The 25989-nt window shown below is 39.4% G+C and overlaps 1 long non-coding RNA gene across 1 annotated transcript; it reads left to right on the plus strand.

The window, feature by feature from the left end:
- The first annotated feature begins 861 nt into the window (after positions 1 to 861).
- Positions 862 to 1471, plus strand: LOC112842079 (uncharacterized). The gene is made up of 2 exons (XR_003213707.1): positions 862 to 936; positions 1051 to 1471. It is a non-coding gene; the product is annotated as an uncharacterized LOC112842079 (long non-coding RNA).
- Positions 1472 to 25989: the final 24518 nt, after the last annotated feature.

Consider the following 25989-nt stretch of genomic DNA (forward strand, 5'->3'; position numbering starts at 1 on the left):
GCAAATGAGCCAGGCCTCAAGGATAATGGGTGGTTTGCACAACAAAAGCAGGAGGAGAAACGAGCTGACGACCTGTGAAAATCTCAGCAGGGGTGATTAACACCTCGGGACTTGCACCAGAAAATAAAAAAGCCAGTAATTCTAGGAGGTGTTGGGTTGAGGGAAGTTACGCAAATTTGCGCAGGTTTAGTAAATGTAGTGTTAATTTTCAAAAAATTATCTGATTATTGTAAATAGAGATTGAAAATGTGACGTCATTCTGGGGTAAAACTGCAAAGGATTCTGGGAACGCGTGGCAAGCGGTACTAGCGCACGCAGGCTTTCAATTGAAATCACTTACACAGCGATAAAAAGAAACAAAAATGTGGCAAGAAGCTGTTGTATTATTAACTGCACAAGCCGGGCGAGCGACAGCCACGTGAAGCCGACGGGTAAAGCGATTGGTTTTTATCGGATTCCGGCATGGAAGAGAAATTGTCCAAGCCATGTCTCCGAAGTCAGGATGGCCTGGATTGCCGCTATCCGAAGACCTAATATAACGTTCGAAAACACTCCACCTCACATGTTAGTCTGCTCCAAGCATTTCCACAAAGGTAAGTGTTTTGTAGTAGTTAATACTTCATTTTTCATAACATAATTGGTGATATAGGTTACAAGCAAGTCTTATATGGCGCTGAACAGAAATCATCACGCTATGCTCCTTTGTTTATTGTGGCTGTGTGTAATGTTTGCTGTGTTTTGTAAGCAAACCAGCCTACGAAATGCTGGAATGCGATCCAGACTGGGCACCCTCTCTCAAACTGGGCCACACAGAGTTTAAAGCTTCTACCACAGCGAGATTTGATAGGTTAAGACAGAGATCAAAATCAAAACAGCCACGAAAAGTCCCGCGATCCTCTGGGGCAGAGACGGCTCATCCAGGCGAAATCCATGCAGGTAAAATTGTTAATGTACATAAATAAATTCCACTTTTTTCCACATTAAGTACTGTGTCTTGTTTTTGCACATAAAATGATCTTGTCTTTGTCTTTATGCATGTGTGTCTTTCAGCACCAGTCACTACGGAAACTACAGCTGAGATCCAACCACAGCAGATAACTCCACAGCACGAGGATGAAGATCTGCAGGAGTGTAAAATGTGTTCTCTAAGGTTACAAGAAATAGCACACCTGCAGGAAGAAAACCTAATATTAAAAAAAGAACTGTCCAAAAAGAAATTAGACACCGAATTTTTGAAAGATAACAACTCTAAAGTTAAATTCTACACAGGGCTGCCTTCTTTTGCTTTACTAATGGGGGTGCTACAACAAATCAGCCCGAGCTTGCCAGATACTGACAGGAAAATTTCCCAGTTTCAGATGCTCTTGTTGACTCTCATGCGTTTAAGACTCAACCTTCCAATTGCACATATTGCACACCTCTTTGATATTAGCCGGACAACCACATCGACTGTGTTTAGCATTACTGTAAATGTACTATACGCTCACCTCAGTCCATTGGTGCACTGGCCTGGAAGACATTGCATACATTGCAGCCAGTATGCCACACCAGTATGTTGAGATGTTTGGTGACCGGGTGACAGTTATTATTGACTGTTTTGAACTGTTCATAGAGAGAGAATAAAATTTACGCGCCATGGCGGAGACGTATTCCACATACAAAAGTAGACACACAATGAAATATCTCATTGGCATCACACCACAAGGGACCATCTCTTTCATTTCTAAAGGATGAGGAGGGCGTACCAGTGATAAACGAATAGCTGAAACATCTGGCTTTCTACAGAAGCTTTCACCTGGGGACATAGTGCTTTGATATCAAGGAAAGTGTTGCCTTAATGGGTGCTACTTTAAAAATTCCAGCATTTACACGGGGTCGTAGTCAGCTACAAGCACAAGATGTGGAGGACACACGAAAACTGGCACATGTCAGGATCCATGTAGAACGCGTTATAGGCTGTCTACGGTCCAAGTATACTATACTAAATGACACCATCCGTTTAGGTTTTGTGGTGCCATGTGAAGGTGAGAACATGACTTTGCTGGATAAGATAGTCGCTGTGTCATGTGCGCTCACAAATATGTGCCCAAGTGTTGTTGTGAAGCAAGCAAGTGATGAATAACTGTTTTCGAATTTGTTGTATCAATTTTTTGTGGTTGTTGTTCTTGATTTGTTGTGCAGCTGTGTTTTTATACAAAGCAGCTAATAATGCACAACGGTATACAATTTTGCCTTTGTCCTGTAAACTTCAATAGTAATATGTAACACTGTTGTCAGTTATAAATAAAGACAGCCCTGATGAAAGATTTTTGCAACACTTACTTTATTTGTATTGGTTCTGACACTGTTGTATATTAGTACAAACTGAAAAGAAAAATAGATTGCGTTATACCAGAACAGCTGGTTGATGTTTTTTTCTGCTACAGGATTTCTGGGTTTATGTGTGAAGAAAACTGTGTTTACAGGTTATGAGTTGGTGATGCTGTTAAACTGTGTTGTTGGGAAAATGTGAAGGTTACTTTGACGATATGAATAGCATGTGAGAAATTTCCTGTGTTGAAACTAGTGTCACTTCTTTTCACAGCTATGGATGGCTAACTTTATGGTCTTTTTATAGCACCTCTGGCACCTATCAACTTGTGCCTGACCTCCAGGATTGTCCATGTGTGTTGCTAATGTTTGTTTTTCTTTAAGAGTGCATGTAGAGGATTCAGCAGAGGCAGACAAGTGACATAAGAAAGCAAATAAGAGATGCAGTGTTTATGGAATAGTTTAGTATGGGGCTCCTTAGCTGGCCACTATTGAGCTCCTAGTTATAGATGAGAGAAGTGACTTTGCTTAAGGGAAGTCATCGATTACATTAATGTTAACTGAGTACATGGGATGATCCATGTCTGAGGCAAATTATGATAATAATTGTAGTTTACTGATTTGAGAAAACCTGCACATGATACTTGTCCTGTTGATGCTGACTGCTTTATTACTCTTATGATGCAATTGTTTACAAGTGTGAAGTTTGATTCTACTTCCAGATCTTGTTTTCCAGGCCATGATGGTGTGTATGCAGGCTCCAGACAGAGCCAGGTTTTAAGCAAACCTAATATGCAAAACACACTAACATCTTTTATTGCAGGGTTGTAGGTCCGAAGGGTGCTGCTCAAGAGGAGGTGACACCCTGATGTTGCCTGGGACGTGATCTAGCTAACCTTTTTCTTTCAGACAGGAATCTGGTTTTCATGAGTTGACTCATGGGAGTGTCCATGCGTCAAGAGGAGGGGTCCAGAATTACATGAATTCCAGAATTACATGAATTACATGAAACTATGTTTTTTTTATGATTGTTGCAGTGATTTGTGTGATTAACAGTTCATTAACGGGTATTAAACCTATACAAGTGGTGCATCCATGTTTAGATGAGGCTTTGATGGCCTATAAGTGAAGTTCACCGAACTAAAGAATGTGGTTTGAGGATGGTTTACATGCTTTCCAGATAGAAGTTCTTCCTCCTAGCAAGGAAATACAGGTGCTGCAGTCAGAGTATTGCTGAAAGGAATCTCCTGAGAAATCTTCAGAGTCCCAGTGAGAAGCAAGAACCATTCCAGGCATAGCTGACAGCCCAGGCAGTGGTTGAGGTCAAAGGTCGAGTTGTTTGGGGCCCATCATGAGATCAGACTTTGGAGCCACAGCAAGGACCACGAAGCTGCGTGGGAATGAGAGCTGTGCCAACGGGGATTTCCAGAGGGCAACAGAGGAGATTGTGGACAACAGATGGGCACCTGAAGGATGAGGGGAGCGTGTCAAGCTCCATCGACAGCGCAGAGGGAGTCCAAGGATGGCATCATGATTCTGTGAAAAGCACAGGAACCAGAAGCTATGGTGGTGATGACAGCAGTTTCCTATGAACATCACCTAATGCTGTGTCACTGTACTGTGCATACGATGACACTCTGAAGACTGCTGGGATCATAACAGCAGTAAGATAACTGGATCCAACACCCTTTCCACAGAGGGTTTTCCTGCAGAGGATGGACAAAGGAGGAGTCATAAATATCCCCCACAGGACAGAGGCCATAAAACTTGAGTACTGACGAGGCCTTTCAAGATAACTGAGACCCACGTTGACAAACAACAAAACCAACTGGTATGTTTGAATTTCTATTCTACATACATTTGGACTCTGGTCCTATGGACAGTGATGGAAACAACTGGAAGAGACATTTGTGACACCCTGCAGAACTTAAACCACTCTGCAAAGAGACATGCGATTTACATGTCTTGCGGAGGTGCACCACCAAGCTGGAGTGATCTTGAAAATGTTCATTTTTTACTTTAATCATTGACAATTCATTTGTTCACTTGTAGGATGCAGTTTACCATTGAATGAGATTAATGAGAAATTTGATAACTGCTAATACATTTGTCAAACTGTGTACGTTTACATATGCTGAGTATAAAAATGGTTGCATTAACACTGTCAGACATGAGGTATTCATAACAAGGGACTTTTCTAGCATAACTGCCGAAAGGGGAGAATGTTGGATTTGTATTGTTGACTGTCATTTATGTTTACAAATATCTACTCATATATGCTTAGAGTTTTATAATTAGTTGTAGATAGATAGAAGTTTGATCCTTAGTAGTCTGTGGAGACTCTGACATTCACACACACACATACTTACATACCAGACTATGTACACTCATCAAACATGACTGACGCCCTGAATGCCTTGAGAGAGATCCAGCAGGCCCAAAATCAGGACTATGTAAGTGATACAAGTGACTGGTTTTCTTGGCTTTACACTGGCTCCTGGTTACAGGTGCTAAAAAGACTACTCATCGGAGTTGGAGTATTTTTACTTTTATTTTGTGTTTCTGTAACATGTATCCTGCCATGTCTAAAACTCATGATTAACCGCATAATATTTTCCACTGTTGCTGCATACATAGCCGTGACAAATGATGATAATGACTCCGACCTGTTGGAACATGAAGACTTTGTGTGATTAATGACGATGTGACAGAAAATGTACAACAAGATGTTACATACTGATATCTCACTTAAAAGATGTACTGACAACAGGGGGGAATGTCAAGGGGAAATTGTACTCTAGTAGTCAGTATAATCTTTTAATAATAGAAGTTTACTTATGGTAGAATACTGCATGTAATCATTTGTGTTTAGAAGTATATAGTTGATGGCATATTGAAAGAATGTCTCATCCTAGGAGCTCTGTGTAGCATGAAGAGGGGGGTGCGTTCACTCCTCTTCAGAGTGCTCTGGCTTTCACACCCACACCCACATTCTTTTATTGTTTTATGATAGGATAAACATATCTATGTCTTGTTACGAAAAGCAGTTTCACCCCGGTTCGTATATTCGTCAGGCTTCCAGAAAGAACACCGGGACTCAGTAGTCAATTAACAATACCTTTATTAATACACACTTATTGATTATACCTTCTAGAAGGGAGATGTACAGAACCCCGGACTTTCTCTGGAGATCTCAACCCCTTTGTCTGTTACATGCAGTTTTGTATAAGTGACCCCCCTTCTAATCCCTCTACGAGGTGCCATAAAACTAAGTGCTATGTTTACCTACTTTTACTTGTGTGTGTGCGAGCACGTGAATGCCTACATGTGCGCGTTCCCGCGTGTCTATGTGAGTGCTCGTGAGTGACTGTGTGTGCATACCTGATATATGCGTGCACGTGAGTGAGTGTGCATATAGGTGTGGGAGTATATCAGTTAAAACACTGTGGGTATGTGTCTCTTCCTAGGGGCCATAAATACCATCTCCCCTCCAGACCACAGTTATCCAGTTACAAATCTACTTCTAAGCTCACGACACAATCAGGCCTTTATTATATTGAGGGCAGTGTCAGTGTCTCTACCATAATTCTACATTCTATCTTAACACATTTCTAAACTCTAAAACAAACTAAACATTCCTACATGTCTAAACTCTAAAATAAGCTAAACATCCCTACAGTCTGTTTTACTCTAAGTGCCTTTTGTTTAGATGAACTGCTGGACTTCCAGACCAGCAGGTTTAGGGAAGTCTTCACGGGGTCACACTCTGACCCCCCCCACACACACACACACACACACACACACACACACACACACATATACGAATCCACATCCCAATGTAATGAACAAACACACCCACCGATGTATATAAATAAAGACCAGGGCAGTGGCAGGGCGCGAGTCTCAGAGCCCTCACTTCTGTGCGAGTACTGTGACTGCCCTTGCTTGCAAGTAACTAACTGCAGTGTGTGTTTCTCCTCTCTGATTCGAAGCTGAAGAAGTGTCTTAGAATACATCTCTTGACAGGACATAAAGAGATAATTTACAGCACAGCTGTAAAGTGCAGTGGTGCAAAACGGCAAATATTTACAACACAGTATGTCTGTTGTGACATTTATAGGAATTTAAACACGTTCTAATAATTCACTGTGAGTGACAGAAAAACTGGTAACATAAACCATAAAGTGCAGAGTACAGGAAGATGGGTCCACCCTAATGTGACACTAAACATGAAATCTCAATAAAGTCCTTCAATATAAGAGTTGTCTCTGAACGGGTGTAACTGAAATACTGTCTGGTTAGTTTTCTATGCAAGCTTTTTTCTTTCGTGTTTTTTTTTTTGTCACGGTAACATCCATGGAATGTGGCCCTTTTGAAACACTGGGTTCTGGATCAGTGTAGTGATTGGCCAAGAGCTCAGGCATCACAACTTTGTAGAAGAAATCCTGAGCGACAGGCAACATTTTAGTCCACAAGTCTACATCTGGCATCACACGTGTAATAACAGAAGCTTTTGTTGTCCACACAACAAAGTCACAAAAGTGTGACTTTGTAACAAAGATCTGGGTTTTGTGGAATTGAAGAAATTATTTTACTGCTATAATATATCCTGCATCATTAACAATATAATCTACAGCATTGATACTGCATTAAGATGTTGATTAAAACCTGTTGGCCTCACATTAACCTTTTATTACAGGAGCAGCCATAATAATTGTATACACACATTGCATTAAGGTTAAAACTGCATACACACTTACAAAACACATATAGTACATATAATCTAGAAATAGGCTTGAGTGAAGGCCTGAACGTATTCAGCTTCTTGTGCAACCTGTTGCATTTGAGTTTGCTTAGCAACAGATGATAGGAGATGGGTCAACAGGAGGACAAGTCTACGGGGATCTCCAGGGTCTGAGATCATCACCATATTTGGAAAGAAGAAGCTAGAAAGAGGAACTTCTGTGTCTGACTTTAGCTCTAAAAATTGATTATTGTCTGTACAAGATGCAAATGATGTTCTTAGAAATACAAAAGTATGTTATAGAACGCAAGAGGGGGCGTCAAACCCCGACGTTATAAAAACCTTTCTCTGTGTATTTTGGGAGAAGAACCCCGCAGATGTGATGCTGTGTGCTTCTTCCCACGCATGTGTTCAATAAACTCATCTGTTTGATTGCATCCTTCTGGGACTCTGGTATTTTGGTTTGGTTCACAATATCTCGAATCAGGACAGTTTGGACCTGCTTGTAGTAGATGTGTGTCTGTTTCAACTCCACCCTTCCATCTGTTAACCTCAGACAGAACTTGTCATCGTCACAGGCCTGCAGGAGGTTGTTGTTGCGGTGTTTATACGGGCACTTGATTTCCACACATTCTTCACCACAACATTCACAGTTTACGAGCGCATCAGGGGTGGCACCTAATTCTGGGAATGAGGGGTTGATTATGAAACCACACTTATCCACTTTAAGCTCTTAAAGTGGATTTCCTTGTGAGCTGTACCACTCTCGTGCTGTGTTTTCATTGTCTCTTCCCCACTTGATTTGTTGCGGTTCATGGTCGGAGAGCAGATATGACAGTTTTTGTGGGTAGCACACTTTCTTAACAGTTGACAACGCAGGAGTGGCAATGCAGGTGGACACAACCGCATGTATGTTTGACGCAGTGATTCTTCCTGCTCGTGCTGTGTGCTAAAGGTCACATTTGTGCTGCTCCCTGGTTTTCTCTTCCAGTGCCTCTGCCTCTGCCTTTGAGACAACAACACACTTGCGCTCCGCGCAGGCACCTAAGCAAGCTGAGACGCGCCTCTGTCAGGGACGAGTGAGCAGCTAGCAGGCCACAACTAGGCTCCACCATCAGCCAGCAGGCCACACAGCCAGGCTCTACCATCAGCCAACAGGCCACAACCAGGCTCCACCATCAGCTAGCTGGTCCAGCCAGCAGGCCACAACCAGGCTCCACCATCAGCTAGCTGGTCCAGCCAGCAGGCCACAACCAGGCTCTACCATCAGCCAGCAGGCCACAACTAGGTTCCACCATCAGCCCACAGCCAGGCTCCACTATCACCTAGCAGGCCACAACCAGGCTCTACCACAGGTCTACCGGGTCTATCTGTCAGTCAGCATGTTATCCTCAGTAGCCTTTTTTCCTTTATTGCTTTTATTAACAGCTTTTTGTCTACATGAGGTGCAGGAACAGTCTGTGGAGCAAGAGAAACCATACTTCTTACTCCTCTCAAAGGGAACAAGGTGGGATTTTACATCTTTTAGAAGCTTCTCAAACGTGATCATCAGCAGAGATCTCATTTCAACTGATTTAACTGATTTATTCATTCCATATCACTGGTTTATTTCCCAATCCTCTCACCCCCCAAAGAGATTGGGCACTAAGAGAAATCAGTCTGTAATCCTACAAAAAAAATCTGTGAAAAGAAAATGTTTTATTGTTCTTCTGCTTCTTTTATGTGGAAATGTGCAACCTAATCCCGGTCCAGATTGCAAATGCTTAAGTACTCCTTGTGATTTTAAAACTCGAACAGGTCTTGGTATCACTCATTTAAATGTCAGAAGTCTTCTTCCCAAACTTGATTTTTTGAAAATTTGGATGAAAGAGTTAGATACTGATATTCTTATATTATCAGAAACCTGGCTTACTAAATCGATTACTGACAAAGACATTGCAATAACGGGCTATAATCTTTTCCGTTGCGACCGCCCCAGAAAGGGTGGCGGTGTTGCAATTTATGTAAAAAGCAAATTCCATGTTACTTTTGATTCATCAGTATCTGTTTGTAAACAGTTTGAACTGCTTGCCCTCAAGCTCCAACTTTTCAAGGGCTATTTTATTACCATTGTGGGCTGTTATAGACCTACCTCGGCTAGTAGTGAGGCTTTAGTTTCACTTAGTGAAAAACTATCTACTTTAGATTTTAATGAAATTGTGCTGGCCGGAGATTTCAACTGGGACTGGTTGTCCTCTGCCTCAGACAGTTTTAAATCCACATGTTATTCATATAATCTCACACAACTAATTTACAGCACAACTCGTCCAAATCTTAAATGCCCAGAAAAGTCATCACTTATTGATTTATTTTTAACTAATATGCCGTATAAATATTCTCACACTGGGGTTTTCTCAAATGATATCAGTGACCACTGTGTGGTAGCTGCAGTCAGACAACTGAAGCTCCCAAAATCAAGGCCACAAATAGCTTTTAAATGAGATTTTAAGCATTTCTGTGAGCAAGCTTTCTTTCGTGATTTATGGGACTATAACTGGAATAGAATCTACCTGATAACCGATCTTGAGCTGGCATGGAATTATTTCTATGACACTTTTATCAAAATTATAAATAAACATGCCCCCATCCGCGAGTAAAATGCAGAAACAACCCTTGGTTTTCTCCTCAGCTCTCCAGTATACTCAAAAAAAGGGATGCTGCCTGGGCTAAGGCCAGAAAAACTAAATCCGAAGCGGATTGGCTGATTTTTAGACAGCTCAGAAACCATTCAACTTTCTTAATTAAAAAGGCCAAATCAGAATTCTATCTTTCAAAAACTACTAAACATTTGAACAATCCTAAAAAATTCTGGAAAATAATAAAATCTTCTTACGGGGACATAACTACAAATGAGATGCCAACTCTTGTTGTAAAAGACTCCTGCACTTTAACAGAGAAATGTGACATTCTAAACTGCTTTAATGAGCATTTTGTTTCTTCAGGATCTCTATTTGAATCTTTATATCCAGATTTAAAACAGCTTAATCAACAGGAGGCTCTCTCTGCAACCACTCAAACTGAATCTGTGGTCCAACCCTTCAGTTTTTCTCCGCTAAATGTTTTTGAGGTCCACAGGGCTTTAAATCTGTTGGATCTAAATAAATCTGCAGGACCAGATCAACTTGATCCCTATTTTCTTAAGTTGGCTGCAGATTTTATAGCAGAACCAATAACTTACATTTTTAATCTTAGCCTCTCGAACAGTGAGATCCCTGTAATATGGAAATCTGCCTATGTTCTCCCTTTGCTGAAAGGAGGTGATCCTTCAGATGTTAATAACTACAGGCCCATATCTAAATTGTATGTTCTAGCAAAAGTTCTAGAAAAGTTCATTAGTGAACAACAGAAAGAATTTTTGGACAAAAATTCAGTTCTTTCCCAACATCAGTCAGGATTCAGAAAACAACACAGCACAATAACTGCTGCTTTTAAAGTGGTTAATGACATCGTTGATTCAATGGACTGCAAAAAATACTGTGCTGCTCTTTTTCTTGACTCAGTTGACCATACTATTTTATTAAATAGACTAAACAATATTGGTCTATCTGTAAATGCTGTAAGTTGGTTTTCAAATTACTTGTCAGCAAGAAAACAGTGTGTCCATGCCCATACGGTAAAAAAATATATTTTAAAATACATTTTGAAATACATTTCAAAATATACAAAAAATGGCCAAAAAATATATGTGCTAAAATACATTTTAAAATTGAAATGTATTTTAGCACATATATTTTTGGCCATTTTTGTATATTTTGAAATATATTTCAAAATGTATTTTAAAATATATTTAAAAAATATATTTATAATATATTTTGAAATGTGTTTTAACACATATATTTTTTGGCTGTTTTTTTATATTTTGAAATATATTTATAAAATATATTTCAAAATACAATTTAAACTTATTTAAAATCATTCAAAAATATATCAATTTAACCCTTCATATATTTCTAAGAAAACACATTCACATGTAACAGCTGAAAGAAATCTTTATTTGATGTTTAAAACATACATATAGCATATCAATCAAGCAAAGAATATTAATTTTATAATTTTATTCTCATTACATACTTAAACATTCTAAAAGAAACACACACACACACACACACACACATATATACATATATATATATATATATATATATATATATATACATACATATATGTGTGTGTGTGTGTGTATGTGTATATTTTGTGTGTGATTGTATTAACATAAGTCAACATACTTAAAATGTAATTTCTTTTCCTTTTCCAGCAGTCTCAGTTCCCCCAGCTTTCACTGCAATCCTCAAAGCCCTTCTGGACACATTGGGAAACCTCTTCCTTACTGCCACTGTAACAAACAAAAGTCACAGTTCTATTACTTTTATCAGAGTTAAAATAAAAATATGATTTATGTTAGCTGGCTTCATTTAGCAAACAGATATTTCTGTTTATATAGATACAGATATTAATACAGATATATTTTACGCATAATTTTACCTCTTTTTTTTTTCCTTGATTGAAAGTCTATCCAGTTCACATTACAGTAATGCTAACACCCCTTTTGGTCGTCTCTCCTTACCCTCCAGCATTCATAAATCTGTTGACCTTCTTTGTCTGAGACCACCCACCACAATGCATCATCACCTATTTGTATTGGTAACTTACTTTACAACCTATTTTAATGGTTGCAAAGCAAGTGTAATGGCTATCTTGTTTCTTCTTGGAGTTCTCTATTTTTCTTATATCTAAAATAAGAGTCTGGATGGACAAGAGGCTGTTTTACGCGTCGGTTTGTACAACAACGACGCGTAAAACAGCCTCTTGTCCATCCAGACTCTTATTTAGATATAAGAAAAATAGAGAACTCCAAGAAGAAACAACATAGCCATTACATTAAGTAAAACCATCGTGTCGCTCCGCCATTCGCTTGTTTTATTTCTCACAAAACCTTTCACAACAAAAGCACCACATCTTTTTCAGGCTTTTCAAAATAAAACATGTAATAACTATAAATGGCGCTAACAGTAAGTTACTTGTGCTGTATGCAATTTTAGATACACAGAAAGCCTTCACTTACTATATATGGCTGTCATAGTGTCCTTGTGAAGGGCAGTTCTTCACTCTGTGCCGATGTCCGTTTTGCTCTGTCCTCCTATAAAAGGCATAAACATTTGAGTGTTTGACTAGTTTTAGATTTCCAAAAATCTGATATTTGTACAACTAAACATTTGAACTACAATGATATGCTATTGAGAGATACTTTTATGGGTACTTTTTGGTAAAGAAACTGGTGACAGAGAAGTAGGCTTTTTAGAATACTATTAGCTAACCATTTGAACTGACTTTCAAAGCTGTTTACCTTTTAAATTGCTGTGGATCAAAACCTCCAGTGGGAAGGCGGCCATTAGAAGAACACGCACCATTGAACCTGAAAATAACAAAAACAAACAAAAAACAATATATAAGAGTCAGGTAGGGTAATAAATCTCTTCTGAAGCAATATAGTTCATTTTGGGTGAAAAACAAAACATTCCTCTAAAATATATATACTGACATCAGCAATCAACATCATGATTGTAACTATTTCCTTTTTAGTACATCTACTGCTGTGTGCATGTGTCAAGCACTACGACTGTATCTATGCATATAAATTCACCATATATATCCTGCAAAAATGTTTTGTTATAGTAAAAAAGGCAAACAAACAAAGGCATTCAATCAGAGGTGAGAAATTAATTGGGAATATCAATTATAGGTGAACTATTCTTTACCTACTAGCAATCAAGCTTCTTTAACCAAGAAGCTTGAAATATTTGAATGTAAAATAAAATAAATAAATAATAATAAAAATAACATGATGTAATGAAAATGCACAACTTACATTAAGGAAATCTGCATTTGTATCCACAGGCTAAAAGTAAAACAGTAAATGTGTTAGTAATAGTACAGGTATTTGTAAAAAAAAAAAAAAAAAAAAAAAGAGGCAGTAACTGTGACTCTTCTAGTCAGATGCTAAATGCAGAGATTTATATTTACAGTATAATACTGCATGTACAGGTAGCTGTGTTGTGAACTGTAACTGAATATTAGAGAATCTCAGAGAAATTAAATGTATTTATTTTTTGAATTTATCAATCATAAAACCGTCTGTTTTGAAGGCCTGTTACGATAACAACTTTTTGTTGGTCGGTATATTGCCCCATAAACAATTGCGACAAGTTATGTCATTGTGATTTTAAGACCATTTTATGTCTTTGAATGTATAATCATAATATAACACCATAATAATGCAAGATCTACACACTTTCAATTGACAAACCAACATCTAATTCTGAAAATATTTAGATCATAGAAATTAGGTATCAAAATATTAGATACCATAAAAATTGAATAAATAGTAAATTTTCTGACAAATAGAAAACAATGTTATTTAATGTTATTGTGTTGTTATTATTTTTTTTTTTTAATATAATGGCAGATAAATTGCATCATCAACAATTATTGAGGTCATGTACATGTATTGTGTGTTAAGTCAATATATCGATTATTGTGACAGGCCTACTGTTTTGGTATCATAACAAGCTTGTCAAACATGCATGACCACTAAGCAATGTCTAAGCAGTAGTATTGGTCTGAATGACAACAAACATAACTAGTGTTTTGGAAAATCTGTTAGAAAACAGTTATTTCAATAATTATGATTAGCATGTGACACAGACACTGCATAAAAAACTACAACAACAAATACTTACTTTAGGAGGATGGGGGAGGGCAGCATGAGGTTGAGACTTTGACATCTGTAAGAAGCAAATTCATGTATTACAAACAAGTCACTTAAAAATACATTAATGTGGCAGACTGTTCCCTGTTCAGATGCAGTGTACAATCAGGGCTGTCACAACAATGGGGTGGGGCCAAGTGGCTGCAACCCTAGGTACAATGTGCAGGTATATATAATTACATATAATATATGTGAATAAAGCAAGAATCTGTTTAGGTTAGTCACTGTGCTGACTGATGCTTGCTAGGTTTATATTGCAAACTTCACAAAAACAACAACAGCAACAACATTAATGACAATGACAAACAAAATTACTTACATTTATGTAAATCTCACATCAGGAAGATCTGCATTCGATTTCATGGGCTGAAAAAAATAGGCAGAAACATTACTGCTAAAAAAACAAAAAACAACAACTCTAAAAAGCCTAAAAATGACTTAAAAAGCAAGGAAATGTGGAACATTGTAATTAGCGAACATTAATAAAGCATAACTGTGCTTTGTTTCTAACCTTGGTAAGTCCTCTGTAGCCAGAAGGACAGGTGGGATTTCTGTGAAAGCCAAATTAAATGTGAATAGGTTTTGATAGTTATTGTATATAACAAGTGTAAACAATTTTATTTGTATTTTTTTCCCTTTCTGAGAAGGCAGAATAATAAGAAAAGGCAAAAGTATGTCACAATATAATTAATTAAGTTACATATTTTGATTACCAAATTATGGAAACGTGGAGCTGCCACCCAGGCAAAAGCAAAATAGAGCTATATCACGTTATAACGTGAAATGTTTATTGTTCTAACATTATGCTTTTCATGTTTGTATAATATAATATCACGTTATTACAATATACATAATTATCACGTTCGCACAATATTGTACGGATGTGATAATTATGTACATTGTTCATACAATGTTCAAACACGAAAAGTATATTGTATAAACATGATAGTATATTGTTAGAACGATAAACTTTTCACGTTATAACGTGATATACTTATATTTCTCTTTGTCCTGGGTGGCAGCTCTACGCTTCCGTGCCAAATAAGCGAGAATAAAGTAATATTATATGAGAAAAGGCACCTGCTAGCTTGATGATGGAGGCTTCATAGACCGGCCACCCGTCTTTTGGCTTCTTGTCGCCACTCCACCAAATAAAGGTCCGTTTCCTCCATGCCGGCTAATTATTCATCCTCATTAAAATCTCGTATATGTTCAGTTGGCAGGATTGAGAATTTTACATCTTCCAACCACTTAATTAACGCGAACATAATCGGCTTGTTTCTTCCCGTCTCCTGTATCCGGCCGTTCCTCTCACTGTCGGAATTCGCGCCTCAGAGAGGTCGTTATTTTTCAAAAAAAAAAAAAAAAAGAAAGAAAAAGAAAGAAACAGCAACAACTAATAAAGAGAGTTTTTGCACGTTCATTGCACATTTGTGGGAATGTTTAAATATTTAATTTTTATTAATTACTTTTCATTATATCTTTATTTTTTAAACCACCATGGCAATGCACATGCGCATACTCCTGCACGCAAAGGGCTTTGGAGTTGACGTAATGTCGCAATGCATTGTGGGAGCGCAGCACCATCTTGGCAGGCTGCGAATCAAAACAAGATTGCTACGAACCATTCTGAAACGTAGCTCAAAAGAAAATGACGGTATAGAGACAGATTGTGTCCAGATGCAAAGAGACGGTACTTGATTGCTGAAATGTGGACCCGTATGAAATACTGCCGTGGAGTAGAAACCCTGAAGACCAAACCGCTATTGACTTAGCATGCTCTACTCTCGTACCTTGTCTGTGGAGTCAGCGCATACACGGCGCACCAATTTCGCAATTATAAATCTCTGGAGGCGCACATCCAATTCACCAAGGACTGGGTACAAGATTTGGCTATTTTTAAGCGTCCACGTTGTGAGTACGCCGTCATTCAAGCAAAGGTAAGTCAGCTTGAGTACTGCGAGTAAAATGCGTTTGATTCCCCCCGAACATTCAGATTAGTGCAGCATAAATTCATTCATGAGGGAGAAATTACAGTGAGAACATGTAGAGGCTGTGTTAGAGGGATAACATAGTGAGTTCAGTGCACTGATGTGACATTGTCCTGAAGGATTTAGTTATTCTTTATGGTTAAAGAAATTGCCCTAATTAATTCATATTTATTTACAAATAATCCTAATTACACATCTTGCTTCCTTGTTTGTGTCCTGTGTCACTAAAAATACAATCTGTTTTAGTTTTATACATTGATTAATGACCTGCAGAATCTCCTTATCATATTAGGTGTCCATAATTGTCACTTAAAGTCGAACTTTATGCTTTCTCCCTCTTGAAAGTGATGACATCCTTGCATTACATACTTTAGGTTCATTTTCTGCTGCTAGGTTTCTAAAAAGAAACAGGCAGATTTAGAATATAACATGCAGCGTTCTATAGATGGATACACAAAAACACTTTATTTGTTACATTTATGATAAATGGATATGAAAGTAGATAAAACACATTCATGTCGGCCTTGGCTTATTAAAGTTCTTGTCTTTAAATGAACTTTGTCTGTGTGTGTTTCAGGTACTGCACTCTTAAAGACTGAATTGCAGCCACAGGTGATTGTGAGCATCACAGGGAAGGTTGAAGCCGCCCACTGCACCTTTATGGCCGGAGTCGTGGAGACCTGCAGCCATGTCCCTGCTCTTCTGTTTAATGTAGAAGCAACAGTGCGGCTCTGTGGCACAAGGACTGTTACAGATGAACCTGCATACTGGGTTTTGCCTGGTAATATGACCAAGATACAGCCAGAGGTTGGCCATAAGATGGACTTCTCCTCTTCAGCTGCCCAAAAAAGGCTCTCGATCAAAACATAAACAAACCATTCATTGTGACAGGTAAAAGAAGCCGTCCTCAAAAAAGAAAAGTTCCACCTGCTACTGTGGAGGAGTTGGATCAACTGATGGGACAATATTTTCCAAGCATAGTTCTGTTCTGAATAACCCATAATATTTTAATTTAGGGGGGCATGTAAATAATTTGCATTTACTGAATATGTACTTACTAAGTAACACTGTTCAAAAGTTGAATAAAGAAACAAAGAAATGTTTGCCTATTTTTAATTAAAAGCACTTTGTAGAACATCAAATCAGTTACAATGTAGAATCAATGTTATGTATAGTTTACAAATGACAAAATGTTCACATAAAATCATGACAGCATTTAAATAATATCACCCACTACTAGCATTCTGTAATTTACTGTCTCTTTTGAAAACTTATCACTACATAAACAGCACAAGACTTAAGAGTATTTAACAAGAGCATTTTTCCCTGGTTTTACTACCACACTGGGGCACATGTTCACCAAAACACAGCAAACCTTTGCCATCTTATCCAGGAGGGTCACCTTTTTACCTACACATGGAAGAAGTAATCTGATTGGCATGGTGGTGTGTAGCATGTAGTTTGAAGCAGGGATTTCGTAGTGCCCTGTGTGTAGTGTTGGAACCCAGTCAGGATTTGTTTCATTCATTTCATAGGCTGGTTTGCTGCAATAATGCCAAATAATTAGCAACTCTATAAATAGAAGGTAGTTCTGCATGGTTGTTCTAAGTTTGTGCTATGATCTCAGAGCGCATTGAAAATAAAACTAACAGGCTATAAAGAATAATATGAACTTATTTAGAACTTACCTGAATGAAAATACTGGAGCACACCAACAGATATCTGTGGATGGTAGAGAACTGAATATCAGCTCGTCTCGCAGCTGCTATCCAGGCTAGATGCCTTCTTTTGGTAACATCCAACACATAAGCTCCCTCATGATGCTTCCAGGTGAGGAAACAATGAAAAGAGAGCCTGTTTTCAAGCTTATTCCTTTGCCGGTAGTGCAATCTAACATTACAACCGGCCACACAGCAAGCATTTGTTTGGCCTGCTAATATGGCGCCTCGACCAAAAATCCTGGCTCTGCCCCATCCCGTAAGATCACGCTCCAGAGTTCTATTAACGTACGGATCTAGAAAGAAGACGCTGCATTTTTAACTGAGGGAGATGGAGAATGAGCCTATTTCCAAAAAAAGTGGAGTGTGTTCCTTTAAGTACTATATTGTATATATTGTCAAAAACTAAAGTGTACATAGCAGTTGTTGTATCTTGTTTACTGTATCACTGACAGATAATTTCAAAGTCAATGAATGCTACATTATAGTGAAATATTGTGTAATGTGAAATACTGTAAGCAAATGAATAAACAACCTAATTCGTGATAGACCTTTGACTCTGTTTTGTTTGAATCCAACTGTTTTTTGCAGATGTGCATAAAACATGTTACTTTTAGTATTATTATCATTATCATCATTATTGCACTAAATACATTTTAAATAAAGGATACTTTGATATACATTCTACTGCAAGGTTGGAAATGTATTTTCTTCACCCTAAAATATGTTTTGAAATGTATTTTGGTTTGAAAGAAATATATTTTCAATTTCAAAAATATATTTTTTGGAGCATCACAAATACAAAATATATTTACCATATATTTGAAATATATTTTGGCCAGGAAAAATGTATTTTTTTACCGTATGGGTGCTGCTGGGTCTTCTTCCTCTTTTCTCCCAGTATCCAAAGGAGTTCTGCAGGGCTCCATATTAGGGCCATTGCTATTTTCTCTTTACATAAACAACCTTTGTGATATCTTGATGCATTCTCAATCATCCAGGAAAGTAAATCTCCAAAAGTTGAATCTGTTCATCTGGACGTAGCGTTTTGTGGGAGAAACGTTTCGTCACTCATCCAAGTGACTTCTTCAGTCTCAGCTGACTGCAGGTTTCCCCAAACCTTATAAACAGTACATTTGCATAATGACTGAAACCAGCCCACTGAAGGAACAATGGGCTGTGAGGTCAGTTCCTTAATCATAATTATGCAAATTCCCATGACCATTGATCAACAATCACTGACCAAAACCCACTGATCAAAGAACACTGATCAATGGCCATGAGTACCATTCACAGAGAGTTGGGGAATGGCTGCAATCACAGCATTGTAAGATGGCGAAAGATGTACCCTTAGGCCCCCTCCTCGATTCAGAGATGGTCTTTCCCTTTTCACGTAAATGGCCTCCTTGACTCCACGCTCAAACCAGCGTTCCTCCCTGTCCAGGATGTGTACATCCTCATTGTTGAAAGAGTGTCCACTGGCCTGTAGGTGTAAATAAACTGCAGAGTCCTGGCCTGACGAGGTAGCTCTTCTGTGTTGTGCCATCCGCTTCGCTAGAGGTTGTTTGGTTTCCCCGATGTATAAATCCTGGCAATCCTCCTGGCACTTAACAGCGTACACTATGTTACTCTGTTTGTGTCGGGGGACCCGATCCTTGGGGTGGACCAGTTTTTGGCGCGGCGTATTTTGGGGTTTAAAAGCCACAGAGACCCGGTGTTTAGAAAAAATGCGTCTCAACTGTTCCGATACTCCTGACACATATGGGATCACTACAGGTTTTCGCCTGGGCAGCGGTTGTCCTTCTCTCCTGGATCGGCTGGAGCTTTCTTTAGGTGCCTTCCCAGCTTTGACAAAAGTCCAGCTGGGATAACCACATTTACTCAGGGCCTTCTTGATGTGCTGTTCTTCTGCCTCCCTGGCCGCTGTGTCAGTGGGGATGGTGTTCGCTCTGTGTTGTAGCGTCCTGATGACACCCAGTTTGTGCTCCAGTGGATGATGAGAGTCCATTGTTCCTTCAGTGGGCTGGTTTCAGTCATTATGCAAATGTACTGTTTATAAGGTTTGGGGAAACCTGCAGTCAGCTGAGACTGAAGAAGTCACTTGGATGAGTGACGAAACGTTTCTCCCACAAAACGCTACGTCCAGATGAACAGATTCAACTTTTGGAGAACCTTTGTGATAATTTGTCAAATGCAGCATTTCATCTTTATGCAGATGATACAATTGTTTATTGTTCATCCCCTTCAGTAGCACAAACCCTGCAATTTCTGCAGTCTGCCTTTGATGTCGTTCAGTCCCATTTAACTCAACTTAAGTTGGTGTTAAATCCAGAGAAATCCAAGGTCATGTTATTCTCAAATGGCAAAGAGTTGTTAGCTACGTCTCCTAAGATTAAAACAATTCAAGGAACTGAAATTGAAATGGTCACATCTTACAAGTATCTAGGGATCATTATAGATCAGAATTGGCCATTTAAGACTCACATTCAAAGGCTTGTGTCAAAGTTAAAACTAAAAACTAGGTTACTTTTTTAGAAACCAATCCTGTTTCTCCCTCCAAGTGAGAAAACACTTGATTCATGCAACTTTTTTACCTTTATTGGATTATGGTGACCTGCTTTTTATGAATGCACCTGCCCACTACCTAAAGAGGTTGGATGCTGTGTACCATTGTGCTTTACGTTTTATTACTGGCTATGGAAATCGTGTACATCATTGTTCTTTGTATGCTGCTGCTAAATGTCCATCTTTGCATATTCGCAGACTCTCCCATTGGTTGCTCTTTATCTATAAATCTCTCCTTGGGCTGGTTCCATCTTATTTATGTGTTTATATGTGTAAAATCCACAACCAATACAGCCTTCGTTCGCACAATATCATACAATTGATTGTCCCAAAAATCAGAACAGAATTGGGGAAAAAGGCTTTTAAATACGCTGCCCCTGCTTCCTGGAATAATCTGCAGAAGGAACTGAAATTATCAGAATTGGTTACCTTGGGAGAGTTTAAGTCTGTCTTAAAGGAACGAGAGAACAGCTCTTTTACTCAGTGTGATTGTTTTTAATGTACTCTTAATTTGATCTGTTATTGTATATTTTACACATGTTGGTATGGGATATTGTATTTGTTTTAAATGTTATATACCTATGTGGTATGTGACTTTTGTTGCCATGATGCCAGGTCTCTCTTGGAAATGAGATTTTTAATCTCAATGAGATTTTTACCTGGATAAATAAAGGACTAATAAACAGTGCTTCAGACGATCGCAGTGCTGCAGAAGGACAGATAGCTCACAGCCCTTCATCTGTGGGTCATAGATACGTAGAAGTGATTTGGGGAGGACACGAGGCTGGACAGGGTCAGCATATAGGTGGCAGAAGTCCTCCATAACAGCGCATAGGCCTGACCGGTTTTCATGCATGAGATCTGTGAGAGGTTTTAACTCGGCCAGTGTACGCACTTGTAGCGAACTGCCACCAGTGCGAGTCCGGATTTTGGGATTTTGAGAACAGTCACTTTGTCCAGCACTAAAGGATCGGTCGAGTGCCCCTTTCCTTGCTGCACTGGTGGTGTAGTCGATTGTGTGGCCTGGTACTCCTTGCACTCTCTTCATGTTGGAGGGCATTATCCAGTAAGCTTGGACATCTGCTGGCGTGATATTCCCTCGTAGACGCACAGTAGTGTCAACTTTGTAAAGGAGAGCCGCCACATGTACACACTTCTTTGCCACACCAGCCATGCATGTGCAATGTGCACTTTCAACGTCCCCATTAGATTGCAGGATAACCCAGGGCTGAAGAGGCTTTTGGCTGAGGCGCATGGAGTGATTTACCTGAAACAGCCAATGCACAAAAACGTGTTTGAGAGGACAGACTGTACAGTAAATATGCAGCTTTGCATAAATAGTGAATTGTCCTGACAGAATATTGCGTTTCGCTTCTGTTATTACCATGGTACATTGACAAAAACATATACTTTTATTCACAGGAAATATGACAGATTTTTGTATCACTAATAGCCCAGTACGATTACAGCATACAATATTATTGTCACTGCTACATTTCTGTAATCCGTACCAAAAATTATTTCCACTACTAATTAATTACCCTTGAGCTCAAAGGTCCTATTAATAAACAGTTAACGAATGTGTATTTATGAAGACGATTTGTGAGACTAGTAAACTTACCTTTGTTCGTACGATGGTCTTTCGTTCCACACGATGCATTTCAAGGTCCTGTACCCATCCGTCGGTAAAATGTACCTGGGCTTGTTGCAGTGACCTGAAGTTACTAAAAGCTTCATGAGTGTATGCACTCACTCCAAGAACCATATAATTATAAATATGACCGTGGTGAAAGTTGGGCAGCACGCTAACGTCTTTTGTCCACTCTGTGTGCTCGTAAGGGTCTTACGAGCCTTTCACTCCTTTGATTTTTTTCTCGTATCTTTTCTTTGACTTTTCATCAAGTCTGTCTTTGTACAGACTGGCATTTTTCTCCTTCGTTTTGGACATACCTTTTTTGGGGGGCAAAGAAAAAGCAAGAAGGTATTGGAACCGGAGAATGAACGTTTTGCGGTGCTGCAAATGCTTGCGTTTGATGCATTGCTTGGATTGTTTTGCCACTAGTACCCGGCATGCAATGCGCGAAAGTCATGTGGTCTGTCAATCTCTATATACAATTTTTATCATCAATAGCATTTTTCTCATTAGCATTTCTCAGCCAAAAAAAAAAAGTTTTTACTTTTTTTTATGGCCAAAAAATGCCATCTGTTCTGGTCCATGGCGTGAGTGCACGCCTGCGCCCGTGCACGCGCCTGTGTGTGTGTTTGTGTGTGTGTGAAAAATCTGTTAAACCTTACTAATGTGCTTAGTTAAACTTGTGCTTTTGTAACGTTCAGTATGGCGAGACATACAGGCTGCATGCCCCCGTTGAAAACTTCATTTCAATTTATTTGCATTCGTTTAATCCAAACTAGGAAATTGAGAATCAAAGTCCGAGTCACAAACTCTCACGATCCCCAAAAAAACCCCGCGTCTCCCCTCTATCCCCAAAACATTAGATAAGTTAACAGGGAAAAAAAAACTCCTGAAAAAACCCTCCGTCTTCGTCCCAACTCGCACCACTCCTAACCCCGATAGGATAACTTGCTAGGGACTCCCCTGTATCCCCAAAACCTTATACGTGATAACAGGGAAATCCCGTGAAAAAACCTTAGTCTTTTCTACACAGGACCCCTCTTCTCACAGCCAGCGCACAGCCTAAATTGTCCGTCTTACTCACCCCTTCTCAGCTCCTGAATGATTCTTACCTCTTTCGAAACTTTGGGCCTGAGACCAACTCCGCCTCCGAGGTGTGCCTAACTTCGCTGCCAATCACATATCAAATGGGCGTGTCCCGCGGCACCCCAGATAGCCAATCGGCTACAGGTCCAATTTACCTTCTCTGCCATAGGCTCGCTGGCTGGCTCACACTCAGGATAAATAATCTAACATTTAGGCTTAAATTTAACTGATAAATTAGTTATCAACCCTAGCTCTTTTTTTTCCCAGAAAAAGAAAAAAAGACTCTCTCTCTTTTCTTTAACAACATGGATCCCAGACCTGCCAACCTGACCCTGCTCGCCCAGACCCCTGTAACCAGCTACAGGGATTCTGCGACTCCAGCGCAAGTCACACGAATGATTCTTTGAAGGGTTCAGCCAGCATCTGTTAACCCCTTGGAAGAGAGATTCTGTCTCAGCTCCGGCGGATTTTGGGGCTACGCCTATGTGTTTATAGAATCAAAGATTACGACGGGTAACGGGATCAGCATGAGTGTCAGGTTGCAGGGCTTTTACATAATGCTACCCTTGAACGCAAGCTTGAATGTATTTAAAAATAACGCTAGCAGTTTCTGTGTGGATTTTGCCCACCATCTCAATCTCGATGGGGCATGGGAGGTGGCTCTTACTGAAATTTCATATCCCTTTACATGGCTTAATCTCCCAAATGATAAGGCTTATTTTGAGTGGAGGAAAAAGAGTGATGCAGAGCAGAAGCCCGATGACATGGTTAAGACCAAAATATATGCTGGTTTTTATGAGGATGCTAACACGTTGAGTTCAGAGGTTGAGGCCTGCCTTAGGCGTATTGACTCAGATATTTATCTAAAATATAACCCAATTGTTAAAAAGTTTGAATTCACATCTGGAGGCCTATATCATCTCAGGTTTTTCACACCGCTTGCATTTATGCTTGGTGTCACGCCAGGGGTCTGGCAGTGATTCGAGCGCAAATTTGCACCATATCCAGCAGATATAAAGGTGGGGTGTTATCACCTGTTCTGTTATTCCGATATTGCAACGCTGCAGCTCGTGGGTGATAGCTATTCCCAACTGCTGCGTACTGTCAAAATAGAGGGTAATTACGGAGATATTATTACACAGATCTTTAACAAACCAGACTCCATACCCCTTGCTCAGAAGCATATCGAAAATATCCATATTGAAATCAAGACCGATCAGAACGAACCTGTAAACTTTACCTACGGTAACCACGGATAGTGAAGCTACATTTCCGGCCTGTGAAGGATCTTTCATAATTCATAACAACATGGATAATAATAGATTTATAAAGTATTACGAATCCCAAGCCGGTAACGGTCTCCCTGGCTTCTCGGGGGCGCCAGTAATTTACGGGCGCGGCATAGCATCTATTTTCTCAAAATTGTTCAGATTTGTCACTCCATTCATAAAGTGGGGGGTGAGCGTCGCAAAACCTCATTTGAAGACCGCTGTCAAGAACATAGCCTCGGACATTCTGAGTACAGCTGTCAGTAAGTTCAATCACTCGGACACAGCAGAACGTCAAGAGGGCTCTGGGCTAAGCATAATTTCACGTTGACCCTTAAAACGTCCTCCGGGTCAAAGACTGACAGAGTTTAAAAAGCCGAAAAAAAATGTCAAAAAGAGACAAACGGGTAAAACCGCCAGACGTACAGGACTCAAGTCTAAGCAAGATATTTTCTAAAAACTAAGAACAAGCAAGAATGTCTATATTTCACAAACGATTGAACGAGTGTACCTTGAGCGAATTGGATCTGTTTACAGCACCGCTGACTCAGTTTTCAATCCAAGACAAATGTTATTCAGAAATTTTACCATCCCTGACTGATAGGGGACCTCTGGAATTTTACGTGCCTGGAATCGGGTTGCATTACCTGGATTTAAATGACACATTGCTGAGTTTAAGGCTGAAAATAACAATCGCCGATGGCAGTGATACTGATGCAGAAGCTAATGTTGGAATTATAAATTACCATTTAAATACCATTTTCTCACAATGTGATGTGACTCTGGGTGATAGGTTGATTTCTCAAGCCAGCTCAACTCACCCATATAGGGCCATAATCGAGACATATTTAAATTACTCCGAGGAAAGTCTGAAAACTCAATTTAGCGCAGGTCTTTTTTTCAAAGATACTGCTGGCGCCCATGACTCTCATGTTGTTAATAACGGCCCTAACAGAGGATTAGTCAGGAGAGCTGTGTATAGCGAACATTCAAGAGAGTTTCAAGTTTTGGGCCCATTGCACTCTGACATTTTTTTCTGTGAAAGATTATTGCTCAGTAATGTGGATTTGAGGGTTACGCTCAAGAGAGCCAGCGTTTAGACTGATGGTGCCTCAAAATGCCAATTACCGTCTGAATATTCTAGGCGCCTCCATGTTTGTAAGAAAAGTCACTGTGTCTCCCACTGTGCGCATAGGTCACACATCCGCTCTCATGCATGCCAGTGCCTTATATTCGATCTCACGGATTAATGTAAAAACATTTTCAATACACAAGAATTCCCGGATAGCACATCATGAGAGTTTGTTTCTGGGCTCACTGCCCAGCAAACCACAAAGCTTTTACAGGGAGATATGATTTATGCCCTTTCAGTTTCCAGCATAACAATTTAGAGTTTTTGGCTTTGTGTCATGACAGTAAACAGATACCGGCCAAAGCTTTTCAATCAAATTTTGCTGAGAACCACTCTGTTAGAGAATTTTAAAGCCTGTACACAGCTACCGGAAGAAACCTGAAAGATCTATCCTTGTGCATTGACAGACAGGAATTTCAAGAAGGATATACTCTGTTCGTGTTCAATATGAGTCCTTCAGATGACAGCCAAGCGTTATCACCGATAATAAATGGCAACTTGAGACTGGAAATGCGCTTCAGAGTCCCACTGCCTCACACAACAACGCTGATCGTTTATGCTTGTTACGATTCAATTCTCAAGATCAATTCAAAAAGACAAGTTTTAGTTGATTATTACTGATAGGTTTCTGTTTTTTCTTGAATCATGAACAACCATCAATTGGAGAGTATCATGAGGCTACTAGTCGGTCACAGATTCTGTGGCGTTTGGCCCTCATACGAGTTACTTCTGCTGCT

This window comes from Oreochromis niloticus, linkage group LG14 (genome assembly GCF_001858045.2).
Source record: "Oreochromis niloticus isolate F11D_XX linkage group LG14, O_niloticus_UMD_NMBU, whole genome shotgun sequence".
Classification (NCBI taxonomy): domain Eukaryota; kingdom Metazoa; phylum Chordata; class Actinopteri; order Cichliformes; family Cichlidae; genus Oreochromis; species Oreochromis niloticus.